At 38.6% G+C, this 19,964-nt stretch overlaps 1 pseudogene; it reads right to left on the bottom strand.

Annotated features, from left to right (window-relative positions):
- Window positions 1-734: 734 nt before the first annotated feature.
- LOC133071577 (cullin-1-like) lies at window positions 735-9,559 on the bottom strand (annotated as a pseudogene).
- Window positions 9,560-19,964: the final 10,405 nt, after the last annotated feature.

Genomic DNA, 19,964 nt, shown 5'->3' with positions numbered 1-19,964 from the left:
CCTTTACATTTTGTGCCCCCCAAAAAAAAAAAATTCCTGTAGAATCAGTAACATCTCTTTGGTGGCAAATTGAATTTATTTCATATGTTATTTATTTTACTCACTTAATATACTTTTCTAATTAAATATTTATATATTTAAGTATAAATATTTGATTATAAGGAAATGGTTTTAGACGTCACTGAAATACACATATAAACAAAATTTGACATTTTGAAGTCTTAGTTATAGAAGTCTTCTGCAAAAAATTCTAAAATGTGGATAGTTGTGATGTTAGTATAAATTGCCATTCCAGTTGGTTAAATGTCTTCATATTATATGACTAAATATAGTCATATGAAATCAGACTATAATAAATGATTTGATGAAATCATATGTCTTGTTTGTGGAAAATATTTTTTTTGTACAGAAAACCTTTAATTTTCCTTATTTTCACACATTAAAAGATGAAACACACTATACGAGTGGCTTTTCATAGCAGATTACACGTGGGTCAGTTCAGACCCGCTCTCCAGGACTGCTGGCCTCAGAGGGGCCCCGGCCGGCAGCCGCAGCTGGTGCTCACGTGGCCAATGGGTTGACTTGGATGCAGAAGCGTGCAGCCCTCAGGGCCGAAGGTCCCACCCTCTGGTCTTAAATCAGGTTACATGGTGTTGGTGTCCGTATGTACAGACATTAAGTGTGGCGATCCCAAGCAGCTCCAGCCGCCCCAGCCTGCGATGGGAGCCTGGGCCTCAGGCCGAGCAGGAGTCCGCAGACGCCGCGGCCGCGCACTCGGCTCCCCTCCCCGGGGCCGCGGGGCTGTGCCCGCGCTCAGACCCTTTGGGGTGAAGCCAGTGGGCGTCCTGCCCGCCCACTCGCTCCAGATACTCTTTCTGGATCAGAATGTCAATGCCTTTCTTAATTAACCGGGACCCGGGGCTTGAATCTGGAGGACAGCTGAGTCAGTACGTCTCCAAGTAACTCTGGTGTTTTTAGGAGCTTCCTCACTTTCATAATTCTCACAAAAGCCGCCTGAATCAGTAGTTTGCGATCTGCCTGGATGTTTATGTATGTGGCTTCTTGTTCCTGCTTCTGGTCCGTTTTCATTGGCACATTGAAGTTAACCCTTCATTTCTCATTACTATAACCAAGATATAATTTTATTAAGGTATCTGGCTTCAGTTCTACTTCATCAGCATTGGCATTTTCATCTTACAAGACCAATAACTTGACTTCAATAAAACCTGTGGGACTTCTGCCAAAAAGTCCGTTTTGATCTGGGTGCTCCCGGTCAGCTGCTGATGGCGTAAGCATCCTCGGTGTTGTACTGGGGCCGGATGGCCATCTGGACTATGGATGCCTGCAAAGTGTATCTGTTTTTGAAGTTGTTTGTTACTAATTCTCCTTTTGACAGTTGATATAACCATGTCCATTTTCGGCCACTGTGACGGCTGGCATAAAGGCTGTGAATTGCTAGTAACTCCCTTCCAGCTACGATGGCAAGGCAAGCGTACAAGGCTCCTGAAAGGGCCGCAATTCGGAACTCAGTACTTGCATACTGAAATCCAAGTCCAGTGGCTCGGAGTTTGAAATGCTCGTTCAAATCTTTGCTTATACCAGTGTCTTGAAAGATCCGCTGAAGTTTAGAAGTATACTCAGAACCACAAGCTCCCTGTAGCTTAGAGATCGTGCTCGCCTCGGCATCGTCGCTCGCACGCTCTGATGGACAACCTCTTGGCCAGCAGAGACAACCTCTTCTGTAGATCTTCTGAAACAAGTCTTTGTCCTCGATTTATTTGAAGACCACCATCACTTGGTTGAGTGTGTCTTCAAGTTCTGCGTCTTATGGGTTCTTTGAACTCTTCTTTAACAGGGAGTCACAGTATCAAGTCAGCAACTAGGGGGGTTTACTAGAGGACTGAGCCATTTTGGTAACGATGCTGTTTATGAAGCAACCTCAACCCTTATCCAGTGAGGCCAGAAAGCCAGCATCGTTGTTGAATGCCAACGTCATCAGGGCATTGTATTTTTTATGAACATCCAACACTGTCTGTACATATATTTTGGGGTCTTTTAACGCAGCCTTTCCACACTTCACAATTGCTGTAAGACTCTGATTATGAATGTGTGTCTCCAGGAGTTCTTTCAATTCCCGCAGGCCATCCTAGATTCCAGATACAAGATTACACATGCGACCCAAATCTTCATTTTTGTCGGCATCCAGCAGGTTCAGGAACGTGTGGGAGAGCTCTAGGTGTTTCTTGACGAGCACCTTTTGGCACTTCCTGGCAAGCTCTTCCTTCTGCTCTCATGAAGCTACACCTGGACCCTCCGCTGCTCCTCCAGAAAATGAGCCTCTGCCTTTTTCACAAATTCAGTAACTGGGTTCTGCTGCAAGAATTTAGTACTCTCTCCGGTATAAAAATCTTTCTATGTCAGCTGGAAACTGAAATTCAAGGATTCTTTGTACACTGTTAGCATAAGGCCCTTCACAAAGGCATCATCTTCATTTAGTCCCAGTTCCACGTAAGAATGTACAACTCCACTTATCAGTCTTGTTTGATGGCTTCACCGTTTCTTTCTTTTTCAGTGAGTTTTAAGACAGCATTTTTTACCTCTTTATTCAGTGGCCTGAAAAGATATACTCTCCAAGTCACCAATGCAAGAGAATAGATTTCATAGATTCCTCTCCATCCTTCATCACATTCGTGGTGAAGTGAAGTGAAGTGAAGTGAAGTCGCTCAGTCATGTCTGACTCTTTGCGACTCCATGGACTGTAGCCTACAAGGCTCCTCTATCCATGGGATTTTCCAGGCAAGAGTACTGGAGTGGGTTGCCATGTCCTTCTCCATACCGTATGTCTATTGAGGTAGGCACAAATCCCGTTCAGCACTTTGCTTGAAAATCGGTAGTCTTCCCACTGCTTAGAGTAGAGCTTCAGTACACTCTCATCCATAAAATCATCTCTGTCCTTAGGAAGATTTGTCAAGTAATTCTTCAGGAATTCTTTAAGCCATTTGTACAATTCCAAGCCCACACACTGAGCTCCCCGGCGTCTGCTCCTTTTTGGATTTAGGAGAGACACCAGCCCCTCGAGCCTGGGTGGACTGGTGAACACCCGTGCGGTAGTCACACGTGTGAGGGTAGAGTTCCATGGGTCTGGACTTGGCCATGCTCCGTCTGGCGTACACTTGCTGGATGCCAGCCTTGAGGTCGTCCCAGATCTGGGCGAGGCCACTGTGCTTCAGTCCGTGGGGTCCTGACTCCTGTTGGGTGACATGGCGAATAATATTCTGAAGTCGTCCAGGGCAGCAATCTTTAGCCAAGGTTCAGCTAATTCTCCATCAGATGGAAATATACAGTATCATTTCAAATTTATTCACAGTGACTCAGAAAGGATGTCCTTTGAATGCAGAGAATGAAATCACATCTCAGGCCAACCAGCTCCAGCTCCCGCTGGGGAGAAGTTGGAGGGGGATGGCTAGGAAACTTTCGCCACCATCTCCTCACCAGCCCGCGGCGCGGGAGGGGTCCTGGAAAACATTTTTTTTTAAATTCACCAGACCCCTTTAGATAACCGTTGTAAGGAATAACAAAATCTCCACAGTCTATCTTCTGAATCAAGCATGCACTAGCTACTAACATTATTAAATTACCAGTCTTTAAAATACCCAATAAATTTTATAAATTTCACATTGCCTTATATAGAAGCAAAATAATCACATAACCTGACTAGCTCTAGATAATCACCCAAGAAGGCTGTGAAAAGAGCTAATGAAAATAATGTTTCATTTAGTATTTTATGAATTGATAAGCACTTGTAGGATTAACGAAATGACCCTTTCAAAGCAAAGTAACTGAATCCATTTTTTAGGTCAGATTAGTATGATTTATTCATTAATCCTATTTTTTAAAGTAACTATCAATATGACTGTGAGATTAATATCAGTGTAATATTTTTTTTACTAATTAATCTCCATTTCCCCTAGAAATGTAATACCTACACTGCCACCTATTACTCTGTCTAATGGAATGGTAAGTGGGAAAGAAAAGCTGCTATATGTTAGCATCAAGTGTTCTTGGTAGGCACCTGCAGGGATTATTGAGTCATGGTGCTCCACATAAGATAACATTTATTTAATTGTTTTCATTAAAATTAACATAGTGAAAAATGTTAACACGTACTGTTAAAATTAATAAGTACTGTGAAGATTGTTTATACTTTATATACTGCTTTGTACATTATATAGAGCACCAACTCACATATCATTGAATTTCCTAACAATGAACCAAATAGCAAAAGTTTTAAGGAGTTTAAAATTTTACTGTACCTTTTCCAAACACAGAAGTCAAGTAGTAAGTTCTCACCATAGTAAAATATTGATTCTAACAGTCTACATTTTTAAATTAGAATTTTTGAAAGGAGGATAAAATAAATGATAAATCGACTACACATATGCACACACACACACACACAAATAATAGCCAAACAGGAAAAGAACATATGGCTTCTGCTTAAACATATTTAACAAATTCAATTTTCATTTCTTTAACTATGCATGCTCACTTCTTCAACATCATTTTCCCTAAAAGTTGACATTGAATAAGTTCCTATTATGTTCTAGGTTTTTTTATATTATTTATTTTCTTTAACAAGTATTATGATTTCCATTTTGTGGATGAGGTGCATTGGAGGAATTACATTATTTGTCCCAAACCAAAAAGAATAGTAGAGATTCAGAAGAAACTTAAGCCCTAAGCCCACCTTCTTGTCACCTTGCAGAATCAAGGAGCTTAAACTGTTGTAGTTCAGTTGCTCAGCAGTCTGACTCTCCAGTGAGATCCCATGGACTGCAGCATGCCAGGCTTCCCTGCCCGTAAAGTGTGTAGATGATCTACAGGGAGAAATTTTGTTCTCTCAGCCCAGAGTCCATAATTCAAAGGGGTGAAAGGAAAATTTTCTCCCCTCTCTTACAAAACTAGCTGTGCTTCAAACATGAGTAGCTAGGTAAATGCTGGTAGACGTAAATAAATAGCGAGGCCAATTCATTGTCCTTTAGAGAATATGGTTTCTTTTTCACTTTGAATGCTAAAAATTATGACAACTTTTCCATAATTAGAAACACATCATAAGCTTACATCAGCAATATACATCAACATGATGTTAATCACAAAGAAAAAATAACTTTAAAAGTTGGGAAACTGCCAAAGACCAAATTAACCAACATGGACATAATGTATATTTTCATAATCAGTGTTTTAAAGTTTGCTCTTTTTTAAAATTTCTACCATCTGCGTAATTCTGGGTCAGTTTTTATTTTTTCCTCATTAGATTTTCTCTTTTCCTCCTTTTCATATCTGGTCATTTTGGGGGTTACCAGACATTCTGAATTTTACCTTGATTCTTAACTAAAATATTTTTGTGTTACTATATTTTTGAGCTTGGTTCCGGAATATGGTTAAGTTTTTGATAATAGTTTTACCATTTGAATCTTGCTTTTAATCTTTTCTAGACTGGATTAGAACTATGTTTCATCTAGGATTATTTTCTCTCCCACTTTTGTGGCAGTATCCTGCTTAATACTGTAACCCACCGTCCCTCCAACTGCCGCCCCCCGCCCCGGATTATAAAGTTTTCTACTTTGGTTGTTAAGAACACGTGTTGTTCCATATTCTCTTCAATGCCAGATAGTCTTACCTCTAATTTTTTGGAGAAGTCCTTTCCCTGGCACCAGAGACTGTCTTTACTACATTCTCCAATTAGTAATCAACTGAATATTCAAGGAGGCCCTTCTGAATATATTTGAACTTCTTTCCTTGGGTAACCCTCTTTTCTGCAGTACTCTGTCTTGCAAATTCTACCCACCCTGGCTTCACAAGACATGGAGTTCTATCTCCTTAATTCAGGGAGCTACCAGGCTCCAATAATGTACTAGTTTTAGACCTGTTATCTTCCTTTAGTGTTAACTGTGGAATTCCATTGCTTAGTCTTGAAAATACTGATAGTGAAAAATAGTCTCAAAAAGAGAATATATTTTTTCTCCTTTTGCAGCTAGAGAAGTGCAAAACAATTCAAACTCATAAATTTAGAGCTGATATCAAATTGAGAATATTCTCAAAATGTCAGTCTTATTTCTTGTCAAATGTGGAGGCTGTATAAAAAATGTACAACTCTGTTCTATTTTCTATTATTGAAAAATTCTCCTTGGAAGTATTATTTGAACAAATCAACCTTTTAAGATGCCTGGATTTCAGAGATCAAACTATGCCCTGTCATTAAACAGCTTATAGCTTCTAATTATCCAAATTTCTATCATCGTGGTTGTTTGATGTAATAATATTTTACTCCTGAGTATTCCTGAGAAGGAAGTGCATAGTGTAGATTTATAGAATTTAAATTTGACACTTGTTTTCTCCCTTCAGAGTTGAATGAAAAGACAAGCCACAGACAGAGAAAATATTTGCTCTTTGTACATCATGTGTCTCATAAAGAGCTTGTATCCAGAATATGGCCTTTAGAAAGAATTTTAGAAGCTCAGACTCTTAATGAATATAATAAATTTCATAAAAAATATGATCCAATTTTTTTTTAATGGACAAAAGATTTGGACACTTTCCCAAAGATTGATGACCAACAAACTCATGAAAACATATTCGACATCATCAATCCCTGGGCAAATGCAACTTATTTATAACCACACAGCAATATTATTTGTAATATCCATCAACATATGGAATAGACACATAGATTGTAAGGTTTCCATACTTTAGAGTCAGACACGACTTAATGACTGAACAACAACAATAACACGCAATAGAATACTGCACTGCACTAAAAATAAATTAAGTATTGATTCCTGCTGCAACATAATGAATTTCAAAAAAAGTATCTGAGTAAAAAAAAGTAAGAACAAAATTAAAGATACATACTCTATAAATTCTTTCATATGAAATTTGAAATCATATACACTGATCCACTTTGACAAAGCAGATCTGTTGTTCCCTGCAGATTGGCTATAGAGACAAGAGGGAGGCATTGCAAAGAAACAAAAGGAAACTGGGGAATAATGAACATTCTCAATATTTTAATGGTTAAAGAAATTAAAATATTTATTCAAGCTTTGAAAATTATATATTTAAATATGTGCTTCAAGTAGCATTGTCTCATTAAACAAAGAAATGAAAACAAAGAGAAAAGGACCCTTGTCCAGGAGAGAGATGAAGTAAAACCCTCCACCTCTGAGGGAGGCGAGGCGGTGTGCTTTTACTTTCACAACACTTGAGGATATTCCAGAACCAGGAATACTATGCAAAAAGAGTTCATTTTTCATTAAAGCAGACCTCTCATGATAAATAAGTATTATGAGTTACACTCACGTTTTGCTCAAAGCTCCTCCTATGATTGAGTGTTTCAAGATTTTTTGCAAATGCTAAAAATGCTTTGATAGATGAGGTTAAAAAATTAATTTTGATAGTGCATAAATAATGCGACTGGATTTGAGTAAACTATCTATATAGCAGCGAATTTTTAGTATGAAGAAATACTAAACCATTGCAGTTAAAAAGTACAACTGAAAATAAGCTGCCCAAGTTCTTCTGTGGCTGCATTTGGATTCTGTAACTAACTCACAGTGCTCTGAGGCACAAACAGCGTTGCCCTAGTCTCCACTAGCTTGGAGAGATAAAAGCTACATGAAACCTACGTTTTGTATCCAAAGAGAGGTCTAAAGGCATTTGAATGCAATGTCACCGAATTTTCATGGTGTCTTTAAATTTAACAGATACCAGTGAAAGGCAACATCTGACTGTAAAAGGCCAGCTTCTCTTCACAGCCCTCTTTGTTCTCACGAAGCAGCTCTCTCAAATTTTTGCTCCAGCAATCCTCTTTTTTTCCACTTCACTTTAATTTCCTTTTTTCAGTGAAGAAAACTGCCTTTCTCTATCTGTGATAAATAATAAAGTCTTTTCAACCGGAGAGAATAAGATTGGCTCCGCAGAATTCATTATTGTCTCAATAAGATACTTCTATAGCCAGGGAAAATAACCCTCAAAGTACAATTGGTTAAACACTTTGACTAGTCAATTATAATGTCGCTATAGCATAATATGAAATATGTGTACCAAACACAGGGAAATGGACTCTAATTGCTGATAATTTGTAGGGAATAATTTTTATCATCTCTCAAAATAACTGACAAGGCAGAGTCCAGAAATGATAAAAAAAAAATTCATTCATATACATTTTGTAATCCTTTGAGGAGTAATAATTATTGTTTGGCAAATAGAAAATTGTTGATACTTGTACTTGATCAGTTCTCTCTTGGAATTTCTTCAGTAGTTTTCAAGAAGTATGAAATTATGTCTAAGAAGAAAAAGAAAACAAAAAATCATCCAATCTTCCTAAGATAGAATACATTCTTAAAGTTTTCTTTTGTATCTAAACCTCCATGTTAATTACTTTCTGATGCTTCAGTTCAATTCAGTTTAATCGCTCAGTTGTGTCACATTCTTTGTGACCCCATGGACTGCAGCACGCCAGGCCTCCCTGTCCATCACCAATTCCCAGAGCTTGCTCAAACTCATATTCCATCGAGTCAGTGGACATACAACTATCTCATCCTCTGTCATCCCCTTCTCCTACCTTCAGTATTTACCAGCATCAGGGTCTTTTCCAATAAGTCAGTTCTTCACATCAGGTGGTCAAAGTATTGGAGTTTCAGCTTCAGCAGTCCTTCCAATGAATATTCAGGACTGATTTCCTTTAGGATGGACTGGTTGGATCTCCTTGCAGTCCAAGGGACTCTCAAAAGTCTTCTCCAACACCACAATTCAAAAGCATCAATTCTTCGGCACTCAGCTTTCTTTATAGTCCAGCTCTCACATCCATACATAACTACTGGGAAAACCATAGCTTTGACTAGTTGGACATTTGTTGGCAAACTAATGTCTCTGCTTTTTAATATGCTATCTAGGTTGGTCATAGCTTTTCTTCCAAGGAGCAAGTGTCTTAATTTCATGGCTACAATCACCATCTGCAGTGATTTTGGAGGCCAAGAAAATAAAGTCTGTCACTGTTTCCATTGTTTCCCCATCTATTGATTTGCCATGAGCTGATGGGACTGGATGCCATGATCTTAGTTTTTTGAATGTTGAGTTTTAGGCCAGCTTTTTCACTGTCCTCTTTCACTTTCATCAAGGTGCTCTTCAGTTCCTCTTCTTCGCCTTCTGCCACAAGGATGGTGTCATCTGCATATCTGTAGTCGTTCCCATTCTATTGTTTTCCTCTATTTCTTTGCATGATCACTGAGGAGAGCTTTCTTATCTCTCCTTGCTATTCTTTGAAACTCTTCATTCAGATGGGTATATCTTGCCTTTTCTCCTTTGCCTTGAGTTTCTCTTCTTTTCTCAGTTATTTGCATTCTGATGCTCACTTCCATGTTAAAAACTGTACTAGATGAAAATATAAACTTGAATACCTTAAACAAAATAATTCACAATGTAAAAAATACATCAGCATTTACAGTAAGTTTTCACATGTGCCACTTGACACAAAACGTACCTTAAGTAATCCCCTCATTGTGGTACACAGTAACTGTGTAGTATTAGACAGCCACAATGTTAAGCTGTACTATCTTAACCTAGGTATTATCTAAATTAGCCTCTCCTCTGTCCATCTCCCTTTTTGTCAATATGTCCTTGACCCTTGTGTCTGCATCTCTTTATCCAACCTTCTCTGAACTAAATATTTATAAAATAACTTCTTTCTGAAAACCTCCAATTGTATGATTAATAGGTATATTAGTTTTCCATTGCTGCTGTAAAAAATTACCACAAATTTACTGATTTCAACCACATAATGATATTGTATTTCTGTAGATTAGAACTCTATCACACTTTCCTCCTGGGCTAAAATCAAGCTATCCATAGTGTTAAGTTCCCTTCTTGAGGTTTTCTGAGAAAATCCATTTCCTTGCCTTTCTGGAAGCCACCTGCATTCCTCGGATTATGTCCCACTTAACCATATGCAAAGTCAGCATCATTGAGTTGAGTCCTCACTGTGCCATCTTTCTCCTTCTCTCTCTTGTACTTCTCTCTCCCACTCTTAAAAAACCATAATTACCTTGGACCCATCCAGATAATACATGCTAATTTCTCTATTTTTAATGTCAACTTATTTGAAACCTTAATTCCCCACTAATATATACAGTAACATACTCACAGTTTCCAAAAATCTGGATGTAAAAATATTTGGCGAAGTCATCAATCTGCTGCCACAATAAACCATCTTAAGATACACAAAATTCTCTTCATCTCTCCTAATAGGTCAGTTCTTGCCCTCATTTTTTTTTCCATCTGAGTACTTTCAGGCCAATGTATGTATTCATCCTGTCTGTTCAGTTGTGTCTGACTCTGCGACTGTGAGGATTGTAGCCTATCATCAGGCTTCTCTCTTCATGTAATTCTCCAGGCAAGAATACTGGTGTGGGTTGCCACACCCTCCTCCCGGGGATCTTCCCTACCCAGGGGCTGAATCTCTCTCTCATGTCTCCTCTATTGGCTGCTGCTGCTGCTAAGTCGCTTCAGTCGTGTCCGACTCCGTCGGAGTCAGACTCAGTCATGTGCGACCCCATGGACGGCAGCTCACCAGGCTCCCCTGACCCTGGGATTCTCCAGGCAAGAACACTGGAGTGGGTTGCCATTTCCTTCTCCACCTGTATTGGCAGTTCAGGTCAATACCTAAGAATAAATAGCCCTTTGTCTCCTCTCAGTTTCTTTACTCCTCATCCAACCAGGCTTTAAGACCAACATAAATTCCAATATCTCCATTTCCACTGTTACTATACAAGTCCATGCCAGGATTATCTTCACTGGACGATCGTTGTAGCCCAGTTTTTCACACAGCATCCAGGGTAATGTTTTAACCATAATTCTATTTCCATTTTTTACCTGCTTTAAATTTTTAAAAAGCTTTCTATTGCACTTAGGAACAACATTCAAACTCCATATTTTGCCTACTCTTAGCTCCCACTGTTTTGGTCTATACCTATCTCCTTCTTTCTTGCTATTTTCTAAACACAATTTTGCCTTTTTTCTGCTCTTCATTTTTATTACATTCTGTGATGTAATTCTAATACTAACTAACTACCTGGATTTAGTGTAGACTTCTCCGGTTGACCTCTGAGTCTCCAGAAGACTCTCCTCTTCAGAGGAGGTGAAGCTGAAAGCTCTGAGTTTCATCAGACACCTACACAACTAGTGGGCTACAAATTTGGTGATTCTCACTGTCCTCTCAGATTTGATAATTTTCTAGAATGACTCGTGGAACTCAAGAAAGTGCTATAATTATGAATGCCATTTTATTATAAAGGATACATATCACGATCAACCAAATGAAGAGACTAAAGGGTGAGGATAGGAGGGTTCCAAACATGGAGCTTCTTTGTCCTCAAGATGTGTCACTTTCCTGACACATCAGCATGTGTCGCCAACCAGCAAGTACACTCTATCTGTGTGGCTCAGATTTTATTCAGCTTTAATTACATAGGCTTGGCTGATTGACTGATTGGCCAGTGACTGAATGCAACCTCCTCTTCTTGCCCTCCCAGGAAATCTGATATTATCTGGCCAAAGTCTCACGTTTCATATCTCAGGATTCCCAGGACCTGGGAAAAATCTACAAATAGTTAGTCTTACTATTTCCTTCTTTTGTTTTCTTTCCTCTACCTACCTTCTACTGTCTATCCAATTTTTATATAGCCTGCTTCAAAAAGAGACTTCAGTGAACTTTATTACAATACATACACAAGTTTGTTTAAATGAAAAAGAAGTTAGATTATATATAAAGAAGAAAGCAAGAACAACAAATATCTAGTAAAGTTATCATTTTAATGTGACTACATAAACATTTCCATGTGCATTCCTTGGCAAGTGCGATAAAACAAATACACACATACATAGAGTGCTCCATTAGTATCCATTCTTTTACTATGGGGTACTTAATAGTTCCTTGGAAGGACTGATGCTGAAGCTGAAACTCCAATACTTTGGCCACCTGATGCAAAGAACTGACTCACTAGAAAAGACTCTGATGCTGAGAAAGATTGAAGGCAGGAGAAGAGGGGGATGACAGAGGTTGAGATTGTTGGATGGCATCACTGACTCAATGGGCATGAGTTTGAGCAAGCTCCAGGAGTTGGTGATGGACAGGGAAGCCTGACATGCTGCAGTTGATGGAGTCAGAAAGAGTTGGACTTGACTGAGCGACTTAACTGACCTAATAGTTCCTAAACAGAGTTGAAATATTTAATGAATTGAATTATACTAATCAAGAAATGAGAACACTGAGGTTTTTACATACCCACTCTAGTATATCCCTGGTTTGGCTTCTCACAAGGGGCCTAATTCACCAACACTTCTGGTCTGCTATGTGGGTGGACCAAAGATGCAGATGTGCAATGCAGTGAAAAGGTAAGTGATGGGTAGCTGTGGAGATGGACAGTGCCTGCCACAATCCAAGCACTATGCTAAGTATGTCACCACTTATCATGTACTTAAGATAAGTAATGTTCCCACCTGACATACAAGAGAACTGGAGCCCTTAGTGACTTTAAATAATCTCTTCTGGTCACAAAGCTAGCAATTGACAAAACTAATTACTTTCTGCATCAACTAGGTTATGAATAATTCATTGTAAAATTTTCAGATAATGCTCTAGTGCTCACTCTGGACCATATTCCACAACCTTTGGCCAAGTTAAATTGACCATTTCATCAGTGGTTATCCATGCATAGTTTTTAACCCAAACACTGACTTTTGTTAAAGAAGTCTTTAACTATATTCTTTGTCAGTACTTTTTTTCCCTTAATAGGGCTTCTCTGATAGCTTAGTTGGTAAAGAATCTGCCTGCAGTGCAGGAGACCCTGGTTCAATTCCTGGGTTAGGAAGATCCGCTGGAGAAGGGATAGGCTACCCACTCCAGTATTCTTGGGCTTCCCTTGTGGCTCAGCTGGTAAAGAATACACCTGCAATGTGGGAGACATGGGTTCAATCCCTGGGTTGAGAAGATCCCCAGGAGAAGGGAAAGGCTACCCACTCCAGTATTCTGGCCTAGAGAATGGACTGTATAGTCCATGGGGTCACAAAGAGTTGGACACGACTGAGCAACTTTCACTTTCCTTTAATATGTCACTAAAAAGGCAATTTGTAGAATATTTTATTATTGAAACCAAATCCAGAAAATACCATAAACTCAGATATTTTGGGAGTATCTGAAAATTCTTCAACTAGGTAGCAAATGTTTCATACTGTAAATTACTGTAACTTGGTATTCTAGTACTTTTCATATTCTCTGCAAAGTTTTCCATGTATATTTCAATAGTATTTGCTGGCAAAGAAATGCGCTTTATAGTTTGCTTTTTTTTAATTTAATAAATTTAATATATTGAGAAGAATAAGTATTTTTATAACAGTAAATGTTTGACTTTCCTCCTTAAATTTAAAAATCTTAAAAAAAAAGATATTCACAGACTTTATCATTATATTTAGTAAAGTTTTCTAAGGTATTTAATTTAGCATGGCATAGATTGAAACTGCAAGAGAAACTGCAGATGTTTCTCTTCATTTTCAATGTTTCAAGTGCTTGGTTTTACATTTATTAGCAATCCTAACTGGTTGACCCTATCATCATTAGCTACTATTACAAGTTTCCAAGCTATTATTATTCTACTGTCTTTGGCTGGGCTGACTTCTTTTTGGAGAGTCATTTGCCCAACAGGAAGCCTACATTAAATCACTCACAGCATTGTTCACAAAGAGAGGAGTGGATCCTCTGGTCAATAGACTTTAAGCCGTAACTCACCTTAATGGTATTTGCAATGTTAGGGACCAGTGCCTTACTTTTAGCCAGTACAATGCAGCCGAGGTGATGTGATAGGTGCAGGTATGTGTGTGATTACATAAGGGTAGTGTCATCCTGCTAGTCTCCGCTCTCTCTCTGTCTCTCTCCCTCACTGCCTGTGATGAAGCAGTGCACTATGAATCTTAAACCACAAGGAACTGACTGATGGCAACACCATGTGAGCCAAGGCATTCTGTCCTCCTCCAGCCTCCAGATGGACTCTATCTCCCACCAATACTTTGCAGCTTGGTGAGACATTATGCACAGAATCCAGCTAAGCTGTGCCCAGACTTCTGAAACTCAAATAATAAATTTGTGTTTTAAGTCAGTAAGTTTGTGGTTGAAACATGCAGAAAGAAATAATTAACAGCACCTCTGCACTTCCCCACCTGTAGTTTTCTCTTTTCAGAGACAGCAACTTCTAGGGTAGTTGGGAAATTATAGATACACAACAAGTCATAAAAGCCATGATAACACTCATTTCAAACCAAATCCCACTTATTTCTTTGATCCTTCTCTTTAGTCCACAGAGGTTTCTATCCAGTGTGCCTCACTCAGAATCATCTGAAAGGACAACTATCAATGACAATATATTTCCATTAAAAAAAAATTACTCCTTTATTTGAGTATGGGCGGTGGTTTGTCTACTCTTTTTGCTCCATCATGATGTCTGATGTTGACTGGTTTTCTTTATGGTATGTACAAAATATAATATTTTTTTCTGATCACAGTATTGCAAATGACTGTGAAAGAACCTGGAGGACTAAAGAAGTTCCACTGTGATCCCTCAGCTCTTTCTCACTAGGTCTCTGGTTAAACTCAGTGTTAAACAAACCATGCACATTCTGTGCTTACATTCTGGTTCTGATCATGCACGCTTGCTCAGTTGCTTCAGCCATGTCTGACTCTTTGCAGCCCCATGGACTATAGACTGCCAGTCCCTCTGTGCATGGGAATCTCTAGACAAGAATCCTGGAGTAGGTTGCCATGCCCTCCTCCAGGAGATCTTCACATCCCAGGGATCAAACCTGCATCTTTTATGTCTCCTGCTTTGGCAGGAGGGTTCTCTACCACTAGCACCACCTGGGAAGCCCTGTCCTGATCTGCTGCTGCTGCCAAGTCGTCAGTCGTGTCCGACTCTGCGCGACCCCGTAGACGGAAGCCCACCAGGCGCCACCGTCCCTGGGATTCTCCAGGCAAGAACACTGGAGTGGGTTGCCATTGCCTTCTCCATGTCCTGATACAACTCAAGTTAAATGTCTCCATATCTTCCAAGAATTTGAACTAATGGAAAAAATGCCCAAGAAAACTGAATCACTGTCTGATATGTGGAAGAGAAATGGGAAAAAATAAAAGTCAATGTGGTGACAAGTAGTTTTAACTTAAACTGTGGTTGAATTTTCAAATTTTATAAAAACTTATAAACATGTGAACATTTTGTTACCCCCTCTGATTCCCCGGTGGCTCAGATGGTAAAGCATCTGCCCACAATGCAGGAGACCCGGGTTCACTCTTTGGGTCAGGAAGATCCCCTGGAGAAAGAAATGGCAACCCGCTGCAATACTCTTGTCCAGAAAATTCCATGGATGTAGGAGCCTGGTGGGCTACAGTCCATGGGGTTGCAAAGAGTCGGACATGACTGAGCAACTTCGCTCACTGCAGCATCTTGCACAGGCCCATGCAAATGACTGTCTCTGCTTTAACCTTCCTTAGCTTTATAGGGTATTTATTCGTGCATGCCTCTCCACTATTAAAACCAGTTACATTCTTTAGTACTACCAGAGTTATTTATTTTTAAAAATTAAAAAATATTTTTCTTCAATTCATAATTTATCATGCAAATTTTTCAATAATCAAATCATGAAGTCTAATTTATTTGAGAAAATGTATAAAACCTTTTATCTGGTCTCAACTTTCATCTTCTATCTGATCTTCACAAGTCTCCTTCAGTGTGGGTCTCCTTCACCCACACACATATATATATGCCATTTCCTTTACCCATTCATTGTCCCTGGAAATTCAGGTTGTTTCCACATCTTATTGTGAATAATGCATCTGTGAACATGGGAGTCCAGATATTTTATCAAGATTGTGATCTAATCTTCTGATATAGTGTGTGTGTGTGTGTGTGTGTGTGTGTGTGTATACATACACACATGGGCTTCCCTGATAGCTCAGTGGGTAAAGAATCCACTGCAATGCAGGAGACACTAGCAAAGTAATGCTCAAAATTCTCCAAGTGAGGCTTCAACAATGTGTGAACCAAGAACTTCCAGAGATATTCAAGTTGGATTTAGAAAAGGCAGAGAAACCAGGGATCAAATTGCCAACATACATTGGATCATAGAAAAAGCAAAAGAGTTCCATAAAAACATCTACTTTTGCTCTTTTGGCTACACCAAAGCCTTTGACTGTGTGGATCACGACTGGAAAATTCTTCAAGAGATGGGAATACCAGACCACCTACCTGCCTCCTGAGAAATCTGTATGCTGGTCAAGAAGCAACAGTTAGAACTGGACATGGAACAACAGACTGGTCCCAACAGCAAAAGGAGTACATCAAGGCTGTACTTATCACCCTGCTTATTTAACTTCTATGCAGTGTACTTCATGCAAAATGCCAGGCTGGATGAAGCAAAAGCTAGAATCAAGATTGCTGGGAGAAATATCAATAACCTCAGATATGCAGATGATACCACCCTTAGGGCAGAAAGTGAAGAAGAAGTAAAGATGTTCTTGATGAAAGTGAAAGAGGAGAGTGAAAGAGTTGGCTTAAAACTCAACATTCAAAAAACTAAGATCATGGCATCCAGTCCCATCACTTCATGGTAAATAGATGGGGAAACAATAGAAACAGTGAAAGACTACATTTTTGGGCTCTGAAATCACTGCAGATGGTGACTGCAGCCATGAAATTAAAAGATGCTTTCTCCTTGGAAGAAAAGCTATGACCAACCGAGACAGCATATTAAAAAACAGAGACATTTCTTTGCCAACAAAAGTCCATCTAGTCAAAGTTATAGTTTTTCCAGTGGTCATGTATGGATGTGAGAGTTGGACTATAAAGAAAACTGAGAGCTGAAGAATTGATGCTTTTGAACTGTGGTGTTGGAGAAGACTCTTGAGAGTAACTTGTACTGCCAGATGATCAAACCAGTCAATCCTAAAGGAAATCAGTCCTTAATATTCATTGGAAGGACTGATTCTGAAGCTGTAGCTCCAATACTTTGGCCACCTGATGTGAAGTACTGACTCATTGGAAAAGACCCTGATGCTGGGAAGGATTGAAGGAAGGAGGAGAAGGGGATGATGGAGGATCAGATGGTTGAATGGCATCACCAACTTGATGGACATGAGTTTGAGTAAGCTCTGGGAGATGGTGATTGACAGGGAAGCCTGGCATGCTGCAGTCCATCCGGTTGCAGAGAGTCAGACATGACTGATTGACTGAACTGAACTGATATATACACACACCCAGAAGTTACTATGAAAGTAGAGCTTTAATGTGTTTACAATAACAGCAAAGTCAGCAACATAGTAATTATGTGAGGTAAAGCATGTGTTAACATCTTATTCTAATTTTGGTAATCATCTTACAACACATTTGGTACTAAATCTTCACATAATACAACTAAAACTTACACAATGCTATGTGTCAATTATATCTCAGTAAAGCTTGAAAAAAAGATAGAAAAAAATCCTAGTGTATAGTAAAAATATATTGGTCCCAATGGATCTTGCTTAACTATAGTAGCTTTGAGTAGAGTTGTATGTTGGAAGTACCCATCTAAGCAATCTCTAGGATACAGACAGTCTTGAGCAAAGATTCAGTGTGTTCCAACGTAACTGCCCATGCCTTTCCCATTGCAGATATTAGGCATTGTGACTGTAATTTATAAAATACCTAAATGATAAAATTTTTCTTTTGAGATTCCCTAAAAACCATTATCTCTTTCAAAATGTCCTAGTTGAACACCTGGCCTTTCAGAATGTAGCTTTTACTTTCTACTGCCTTAACAAATAGTAATGATTATGTAACGATGCTGTATTCCAACAGAATGCAAATGTTTGTGCAACTTACAGAAAAAATAGTCATTAAAGGGAAGAAGCATGTCCACTATTGCTCTTTTATTTCTTCTTATTGGTTGTAATGTGGATATGAAAGTTACAGCTGACACAGCAATTCTCAACCAGCAACATACTGAGTAAGGGAGACCTTACAACAATCGGTTTAAAAAAGCCTGTTCACTGGAACAGTTGGGTACATTTCCAGCCCTGAGGCTGCTGCCTCAATTTAACTTACTCAATTTAACTCTCAATTTTCTGAGAGAAAAATATATTTTTTTGTATTTTGCCGAAACCAGTGCTGATTTGGACTTTCTGTTACTTTTGGCTGATGCAAGAAAGTCTGTGTAGCAACAAAATGTATTATTTTAATTTGGCTTCCAGGTAGACCTGAAAAGAGGGATAAGGTATTCTAATATTTCAGAAACAAGTAATGCAATTGACATAGATATTACGTGTAGTATTATAAATTAGCAGCATGTCTTAAGAACATATTAATGAAAAACACATAAGGTATACTAACCAACACTTATAATGTCACTTGTTCAAAATTAGCAGGAAGATTAGGTTAAACTTAATCTCATGAGATATATTAACTATAATGACTCATAAATGGATTCACTCTATATGTCCTGAACTCACTGCTTGAAGGCTGCTAAGTTGAGAGCTGACCAGAGTGGAAAATTCAAGAATGTCATCCGATAAAAGCCTGTTCAGTGACACTCAGTAATCTTTTCCCTGAATATATACCTAAACTATGCAGCTTTCTAATTTGAAATAGTATCATTCCCTATAAAATTAAAGATTGCTGGAAATGTAAGAATGAAAATATATCAATAAATTTGGAATCTTGCTGCTGCTGCTAAGTCGCTTCAGTCATGTCTGACTCTGTGCGAACCCATAGACAGCAGCCCACCAGGCTCCCTGGCCCTGGGATTCTCCAGGCAAGAACACTGGAGTGGGTTGCCATTTCCTTCTCCTGGAATTTTGATGTACTGATTATAGTAAAATAGAAAAAAACTGTTGTACTGCTAGAAATAGAAGAAACTTCAAGTCACCTTGGCTATCGTTGGTCAAATACTGATGTAACACTATGCTATTTGCCTAAGAGTGATATCACCGAAATGTGCTCTTTAGATCAGGACAATCCTGCATAGTAGATTCAGCTGGGAAGGAAGTAATACAAATTTGATTTACCTTTCCTTATTTTCTGCCTTAGATTCAGGAGAGTGTCCCAGATATTTATCTTGAAGAGCTCAGGGAAAGATATGCTAGAAATAATATGAAATAAGATCTGTATGTGTGATATTTAGGGCAATCTAAGTAACAAGTGGTAAGTTGTTATTCTAAATTTGTTTAAATCAGTTTACCATATTTTATTAAAATCATACTGGCAATCTGTATCACTGTGAACAGACCAAGATCTCCTTGCACAAACATTGTGAAAAAGGTACATTCTAAAGTCAATGAGTGATAATAGTTCAAGTTCATCTACCCTTTCAAATCATTATACATAGATAATATATTCTTAAGTACCTCTCTGATTTCTAAATATTTTAATCAATGCTGTAAATATCTTTTTTTTCCATTTATTTTTATTAGTTGGAGGCTAATTACTTTACAATATTGTAGTGGTTTTTGTCATACGTTGACATGAATCAGCCATGGATTATCTTTTTAAGAACATTAGTCACCCTGCTTATTTAACTTATATGCAGAGTACATCATGAGAAACACTGGGCTGGAAGAAGCACAAGTTGGAATCAAGATTGCTGGGAGAAATATCAATAACCTCAGATATGCAGATGATACTACCCTTATGGCAGAAAGTGAAGAGGAACTAAAAAGCCTCTTGATGAAAGTGAAAGTGAAAGAGGAGAGTGAAAAAGTTGGCTTAAAGTTCAACATTCAGAAAACTAAGGTCATGGCATCTGGTCCAGTCACTTCATGGGAAATAGATGGGGAGACAGTGGAAACAGTGTCAGACTTTATTTTTTTGGGCTCCAAAATCATTGCAGAT

Source organism: Dama dama, chromosome 17 (genome assembly GCF_033118175.1).
Source record: "Dama dama isolate Ldn47 chromosome 17, ASM3311817v1, whole genome shotgun sequence".
Taxonomy (NCBI): Eukaryota; Metazoa; Chordata; class Mammalia; order Artiodactyla; family Cervidae; genus Dama; species Dama dama.
This window is presented reverse-complemented; position numbering and strand designations above follow the sequence as displayed.